We start from the raw sequence: 8,928 nt of genomic DNA on the forward strand, positions 1-8,928 counted from the left end.
ACTGCCTCCATATTTTCCCCTTCTATTTGCCAGGAGCTGATGGGACCAGTGGCTATGATCTTGGTTTTTTTTCATTTTGAGCTTCAGACCATTTTTGCACTCTCCTCTTTCACCCTCATTAAGAGGTTCTTTAATTCCTCCTCACTTTCTGCCATCAGAGTGGTATCATCTGCTTATCGGAGGTTGTTGATATTTCTTCCGGCAATCTTAATTCCAGTTTGGGATTCCTCTAGTCCGGCCTTTCGCATGATGTATTCTGCATATTATTTCTTATAACCATATAGGTTTGCATCTTTTGTTCCCAACATTAGCAATCATGACTGCAACAGGAGCTGGAGACTATATATTAGCTGGAGTCCTTTGCAAAACAAATATCGAATAAAACGAGAGAAAATTTTCTATTTTCTTTCATATAACTTTTTCTGGGTGGGTGAGAGTATTGAAGAAAAAGAAGTTTTGAAAGAATTCATGGGACTCTTTCTTCAGGTAAAAAAAATTCTCTGTATTGAATTTTTCTACAGTTTGTTCTTACAAACATGTATCAGGAGGAATCAACTTAGGTTGATCGAAAGGCCAACCAAACTTATCTGGAAAACTGCCCGGCAGGACATTGGCACCACAAGACCCTTCTTCTCACATATCCCAGGAACCAGCATTCAGAGGAATAATAACCTCTGAAACTGGAGGCATTATATTGCCATCCTGAGTAGCAACCACAGAGGATAGAAACAGAAATTAAGGACAGCATGTCATTAGAGAACTGACAACTTGTTAGTGTCAGAGAGGAGTTATTCATGTCAGCCCTTGTTGTTGTTGTTGTTGTTACATGTCATCAGATCATCTCCAACTTCTGGCAACCTCATGAGTATGTCCTGTCCTCAACAGTCTGGCTCAGCTCTTGCAAACTCAAGCTTGGGGCTTCCTTTAGAGAGTCAATCCATCTTGTATTGGATCTTCCTCTTTGCCTGCTGCCTTCCACCTTTCTCAGCAACATTATCTTTTTCCAGAAAATCTTGCCTTCTTATGACACGCCCAAAGTTAAGACAGCCTTGGTTGCATGATTTTTGCCTCCAGAGAAAGTTCAGGCTTGATTTTGCTCTAGTACTCACTTGTTTGTCATTCTGGGTCTTTGGCTTCAAATGATGACGCCAGCCCATCTGGCTCAAGGTGATAGGTTCAATAGTAGTTGTCTTATATATATATATATAAGCTTGACCTTATATATATATTATATATAAGGTCAAGCTAATCCTCCCAGTGCTGCAGTGGTACAGGTGGTTCAGCCCCACCTGCTCTGCTGAGAGTTTAATTTAAAGGGCTCATGCTCCAGGAAGGTGTGTTGTTACCAATATGATTGCTCCATATGTGGATGGTATCATGCTAGTACAAGATGTTTTGAAGGTTGGCCACAAAAAGGGAGCAACAAGGAGGCAGGTGGAGACAGAAACCCAGACGACACCCCTGTCACTGCTAAAGGGACCCAGCCCCATTAAAATTGTGATTGGTGATGTATCCAAGGAAGGAAGATGCCACCTACTTGTTTGATGGGTTTCAGATAAGCTTCCGGATGCCCGTGACAGGGGAGTGGAAGGCTTCCTTCACAAATAATTTGAAGTCAGTGATAGTCCTTGGCCCCTTTCCTCACCCGCTAGTGTCCAACCTCAGGTTATCACCTCTGGGGCTAGTTCCCAAAACAGCTCCAGGAGAGTGTAGACTCATTCATTACCTGCCTTATCCAGATGGCAAATCAGTAAATGATATTGTGAAAAATCCCTTTTCCTCCCACAATGGAAATTCATAAGGCATTTTCTGTAGACATGTTGTGTAACATAGATACTACTAAACATTTCCCCAACTGACAGAATGGTATTTCTAAATATTTTCATTTCTACGCATCTGTGCATTTTTAAAATGCTTTTGCGGCTTTGTGCTGTATTTTATTCTTCTGAAATGCACTGCAAACCAAACACATTTACAGATTTCTTATGCATAGCATACTTTTACCTCACAACGAATTGCAAGAAGTACAAAACTGAATGCTTTTATCAAGAATGAGATTTCTTTCTTTTCTTTTTTTAATTTTTCTTTTTTTGGATATACAGTATATCGTTTTTTAATGCTTCCTGATTAGGTACATGATGAACTACAATTAACATGATTTGAATGAATTATTGTTTGCTTTGTATTCTTCTAGAATATATTTTATTAAAATTTACAAAATCTCAACAGGAGAAATTATTTGCCATCCCTACACTCAGATTTCTCAGATCCCAAATGAGTCAAATTTGCACTGCAACTATTACAGAATCTGCTGTCATTTCCTTATGGATATTGCAGATCCTGCTCCCCCCCCACCCCGAATCATTCTGAATTCCACCTCTTTGCATCAGTATTAAGCAAAGTAATGCAATTTTCTATATCATAGTAAGCATGTTCAGTGTCAAGAAGGATGAACATCTCATCTTTGACACAGAGCTGAAGAAACCCTGTTTTGGGAGGGGAATAAACCATGATTTGGGGGATGGGTTTTTGTTCCCTGTCACCTTTGCCAAGATTATTGCAGAACATAACAATCTGCATCCGTAAACAAGTCTGGCAAAGGCACTTGAAAGGCAGCTTATGTACCGAAACAAGACAAAAATGTACATAAATAGAAGAAGCTATCTTTTCTGCAAGATCCTTTCCCAGTGCAATTACAGTCTGGAATTTGAAACAGAAAGAAGCCTGCTGAGACCAAGAGTGACTTATGCAATGAGTGCAACTAAGCCATTTGCTTTTTCTGGTTTTTTTTTTTTTTCCTTATTGGCATGGACACAAAGCTGGAGTCTTCCCCCATGCCATGTTCAGAATAATTCATGTTTTAAAGAACAATTTTCATCTATCTCAAGGCTGGGAAGAGACTGTAGTGGTGGTTGTTTTCAGAAAGTTGAAAACTGCTTTGAAAGATGTCACACATGTTTTCAGTACGCCTTCTTTCATTCACCCTTATTTTGGCTAGAGGTAACATTAGGACGTGGTGGCGCTGTGGGTTAAACCGCAGAAGCCTCTGTGCTGCAGGGTCAGAAGACCAGCAGTCATAAGATCGAATCCACGCAACAGAGTAAGCGCCCGTCGCTTGTCCCAGCTCCTGCCGCCCTAGCAGTTTGAAAGCACATAAATGCAAGTAGATAAATCGGTACCACCTCGGTGGGAAGGTAACAGCGTTCCGTGTCTAAGTCGCACTGGCCATGTGACCACGGAAACTGTCTTCAGACAAATGCTGGCTCTATGGCTTGGAAACAGGGATGAGCACCGCGCCCTTGATTTGGACATGACTGGACTAAATGTCAAGGGGAACCTTTACCTTTACCTAACATTAGGACAAAGTGTGCAATGTGTGTGAGAAAAATATCAATAGTTCATCATTTAAGCATCAGGTGCTTCCTCTACAGTTGCAAGATCAGCAGCATCTCATTCCCTGAGATTTTAGGTCAGAATCTCAGATCCTTGGGCCATGTGCTTTTGATGAGCTGACTCTTATAATGGCACAGAGCCATATGATAAAGATGGAGAAGTGGGCCAGAAATATCTCTGGGACAGGTAGCTGTGAATTCACTCCCTGGATTGATCCTGGTGTGTTGGTGTGCCAGTATTGCACAAGCACCAAGCACATAAAAGGTGAAGCCAGCTGCAATGTGTGGAGAGAAGTGTCTGGGCTTTAAAGCCACCTCACACATAAAAATCAAATTTTCTTCTCCTTCAGGATAACTTACTGTGACATTGCTTTCCTCACTAGAGACCTAGGGCAGCACAGCAATTTCCTGATACTTCAGATATGGCCATGAGATCTGGTAATCTTAGCATCATCCCATAGTAGTAGGTTGAGTTATCCCATTTTCAGATCATAGATTAGGCCTCATTCAGTCTTGAGAGACTATGGTAACATGCTGTGTATGGAGGACTTGGAACAGCATCTAGTGTGGCTGAAGTGGCCAATTCAAGAGTGACCATCCCTTCCACACTGAAGACAAATCCTATCTGTCCCTGTCCAGCTCCCTGTTTTTGCTGCTTTCGGGACTGCCTCTTTGCCTCAGCCTGCTGGACAAGGGTCTCTTCAAGATGGGAGAGGTCATTATGCACCTCCTGTCTCCAGGCTGAATACTCAGATGTCAAGGTTTCCCATCTGTTGCGATCCATTCCTAAGGCCTTCAGATCCCGCTTGCAGATATCCTTGTATCACAGCTGTGGTCTCCCTCTGGGGCGATTTCCCTGCACGAATTCTCCATACAGGTGATCTTTTGGAATCTGACCATCAGCCCTTCTCATAACATGCCCACGCCAACTTAGATGTTGCTGTTTCAGTAATGTATACATGCTAAAAATTCCAACTCATTCTAAGACCACTCTATTTGGAACTTTGTCCTGCCAGATGATACAAAAAATGTGTTGGAGACAACGCGTATGGAACGTGTTCAGCTTCCTCTCCTGCCATGTACAAAGGGTCCAAAACTCACTGAAAGACAGGAGTGTGCTCAGGACGCAGGCTCTATAGACTTGGATCTTGGTATATGCTGCCAGCTTCTTATTAAGCCATACTCTCTTTGTGAGTCTAGAGAACGTGGTAGCTGCTTTGCCAATGCATTTATCCAGCTTGACATCTAGGGAGAAAGTGTCCATACAGACCATAAGTCTGTAGATATATAGAGGTTTGACACTTCATATAGTAATGCACCAATTACCATTCACACTTGCCGAAAAACATCTCTCACAATTCCTTTGTGCTTTGGCAAAAAGTGGTTAATTGATTTTTAAAAAAGAAAGAAAAAAGGAGGAGAGGAGCCAGCAACAATGAACGGTCAGCTCTGGAAAGGGCTCCCATTCCCTTTGCCTTTTTTGTGATCCTGAAAGGGATTTATCACCAATCAGGAGAGACTGGTGGTCCTAAACAGAGGGAGATCCTGAGCCAATAAACGGGGTGCTGGAGGGCGACCTTCAAAGCTCAGGAGGAAAACTCTCTTTGTGGCAGAACCGTTTGAAGGGGCTGTAAAATGGCCTGGAGTTGTGATTGCTCAATGTAAACAACAGAGCATAAGCTTACAGTGGTGCCTCGCTTAACGAATATCGCATAACGAAGCCGGGAGAACAGCTGATCGGCGGTTCCAAAATGGCCGCCGGAAGGTCCGCGCCGCATTTTCGCGCCCTGCCCTCGCTTACCAAGGGCGCGAAAATGGCGGCGCTATGGCAGAACATCGCTTAACGGTGAGTTTTAAAGCCATAGGAACGCATTGAATAAAGTTCAATGCGTTTCTATGGCTTTTTTATTCCCGTTTAGCAATATTTTCGCATAGCGAAGGTTAATCCAGAACGGATTAACCTCGCTATGCGAGGCACCACTGTATTTGAAATAGGATATACTGGCGGACGATAGAGGTAACTGAACTTTATATACCAATATTAAGGGCATTTTTATTTACTGGAACTATTTAACAAAAGTCTACTCAGGAGAGGGGAGGGTGAGGGGAAAGCAGAAGTGGAAGTGAGACATTGAAAGCAACAGGCTGAGTTTACTTTGGACGAGGCGGCTTTACTGTTGTTGATAAACAAGAACTTCTCCCTAGAGTCCCCCACCCCCTGACTGCTGAAGCTTTGCTTAGCAACATTTATGCGACTATGGATTGTTTTGAAAGAAGGCAAGAAAGAAACCTTGAGATACAGTCACTGTGTGTCTCTCAATACTTGTGGATTACGGAGGAGCAGACTCTTTGTAACAGAGATTGAATGGTGGATTTACCCAACTTCTACTAGATATATTTTGTCTTGGAACCTCGGTCCCTCTTTTCTTTTTCTTCTCTCTGCTATTTTCCTTCCTGCTTTTAAAAGTTCTGGAGTCCAGATGGGCTTTTCTTTTCTTTCTTCCCCACCTTTTTTTCTTTTCATGTTCTTTGCTACATGATGCTTGGCATCCTTTATCCTGCTGGCAAAACAGGAGAGATATTGTGCAGCAATTCTGGTCTATTTTCTGGCATTTTCAATCATGGATACAGACACACAATATCCCACATTCATAAACCACAGCATTTTTTAAAGAATTGAATTTCTATGTATATCTCAGTAATTATTCTAAATGTCTATCTTCTGATAGCTGATAATGTGTTTCCTTTTTGTGGAGGCTGAAGCGTAAGTAACTGCCTTAATCCAAGATGATTGTTATTCAACATGTAATACCTAATTCCTGGAATTGGAAGGGGGGATAGCACATAATTTCAAAAAATTCCATGCAAGTCAGATGTTGTCTTTTACCTTTTTATCTTCAGGACTCAGTACACCCTGTTTTCATTTATTAGAATAACCTTCTGGAATATCAAGTGGTATTTCCTTTGCAAGGCCTTTTTTCCAAAGTCTACACTGGTGAGGTAGGTTTCTAAAATCATGCCAGAGATTTTGGGAAATGCTAAGTACAGAGCACTGCCTCATTAGCAAATGCAAGATAGAAGGAAAAGGGGAGTATTGTCAGAAAGGGAATGTTTGCATACAGGTCCATCATAGCAAACACCTCTCAACTCAAAGATGCCCTACCAGGAACCACCTATTCAGATTCCCATCTAAGTGTACTTCTGATCTTGTGGTATGCTCATCTATCTGACAGCAAAATTGGTTTTATCGGTTTCACCATTGTTAAAAAGTACACTTAGAATTTATTATTTAAAATTTGTCCCTCCACCACACCAGCCCCACAGTAAATGGATGGCTTTCTACTTAAATTAGATGCCATGTTATGAAGCATTGACTAATCAACCATCATACATAATGAACAACTGTTTTTCAATGCAGGAGTAATTGCAGCTTTAAAAGGTAGGAGGTCACTTTGTCATTGTTGGTATCAATTATCTACTGCTTGATGCTACGAAACTCATTTGAAAATTGTGTAGCCCATAATTTGCTGATCTAGTGATTGCTTTACTTAATTACCAATAATAAGTGAAATAAGGAATTGATACATCAGTATCAGTTTTTGTTATACAGTAATTGCATAGGACAATTACATATGTTTTGTGGACTAATATAACAATGTAACTGTGCTCTTCTGAACTATGTGATAAATCAAGGAAGATGAGGTCTATAAATAAGTATTTGTGGAGCAGGGGTGAGCAAACATTCTCCCTACCAACCTACATCTATCTATCTATCTATCTATCTATCTATCTATCTATCTATCTATCTATCTATCTATCTATCTATCTATCTATCTATCTATCTATCTATCTATCTATCTATCTATCTATCTATCTATCTATCTATCTATCTATATCTATCTATCTATCTACCTATCTATCTACCTATCTATCTATCTATCTATCTATCATCAAATTTATACCCCGCCCATCTTGACACAAGTCTACTCTGGGCGGCTAACAATAAAAATAGAATAAATACTAGGGATGTACAAGGCAATAAATAAATAAACAAACCGTATTTCTTTTGTTTTCGGTTCTTCTAGAGAGTGCCTTTGTGATTTCTGTGTTTTTCATATAAAACAAAAGGGATTGCCTCTTTTATATTTCTCCATTTATTTGTTTAAAATATTTTTTACCCCCAGCATCTCCTTATAAAGGATCCGAGGCAGATCACATCATGAAAAGACAGTATTTAAATCTAACAGTGGGTATACAAATATTAAAAAGAATAAGGACAGGGACCCAAGTTACCGAGGGGCCCACATGGTGGCCAGAATGGTGTCAGGTCCTCCTGCGGCAATCCCGTGTCCCCAGGATGGTGGTGCGACTTGTGGAGCACTACAGGGATCTCTGAGAGGCAGACACATAGCTGGATCATGCTGGCCTATTTTGATCAGCCAGTGGAATCTTGGGAGGCGGGGCCATGGGCAGGCAGACTTGAGGGGAGGAGTTTCCACTCTGGTCCACCAGCTAGGTTCTTCAAGGGGAACCAAGGCTGGAGAATCCCCAGTTCTCATCAACTGCAATCCCCTTATATCTCACCCTTTAGAATAGGTTCATGTTGCTTCAGCAGTGAACTGTTGGCATTGTTTGTAGTTCCCACTACCTCTGTTGTCACAACTCAAGGACACATTTTTGAGCATTGGGGTGGATCCAGGCAGCTGTAGGATGGCATGTCCTGGTTGATAAGGAATCCCTTGGTGGGAACCAGGGGCAGGACCCATGGATAGCTGAGCTTGGGTGATATGGGGATTGCCCTTTGCTCCTAGGTGGCAGGGAAGCACAAGAGTGGCATATGTCTGGAAAGCTGCCATTCCATGTGGTCTCTCAGAGGAACTAGAGAGGTGTTGGTCCTCATCGGGGGGGCATTCAGGTGTCCCAATGCCTAGCCAGAGTACCTGCTGTTTTAGTCAACAAAGTTGTGGCTTTTGCTTCAATCTAAAGAGTATTTTATTTATTTATTTGTTCGATTTATATCCCGCCCATCTGGTATATTCTACCACTCTGGGCGGCTATAGTGTGTGTTATTCATAGGACCAGGCCTGCTTAGCAGTAGGCCAACAAAACAAATATTATAATAGAAAATAATAAACAAAAGCAACACCAAAATACATCAAAGCAGAAGGTACAGCAATCCATTTTAAAAAATGCACTCAGCAGCCAGTCACGACGGAAAGCTTGGCCTAAGCTCCTGTAGGAGGGAGTTCCAATGTCTGGGAGCAACAACAGAGAAGCCCCTCTCTTATGTCCCCACTGGTGAATGCAGCAGGACCAAGAGAAAGGCCTCTCCTCATGATCTTTACCCCAGAGCAGGCTCGTAAAGGGAGATGTGGTCCTTGAGATAGCCTGGGCCTAAGCCATTTAGGGCTTTATGGGTTAGAATCTGAGTTTTGCCTGGAAATGATCAGCAGCCCAGTGCAGCTGCTGTAACAGGGGTTTATGTCATCCCTGTGACCATCCCCAGTTAGCAATCTGGCTGCTGTGTTTTGGACTT

This window comes from Pogona vitticeps, chromosome 11 (genome assembly GCF_051106095.1).
Source record: "Pogona vitticeps strain Pit_001003342236 chromosome 11, PviZW2.1, whole genome shotgun sequence".
Classification (NCBI taxonomy): domain Eukaryota; kingdom Metazoa; phylum Chordata; class Lepidosauria; order Squamata; family Agamidae; genus Pogona; species Pogona vitticeps.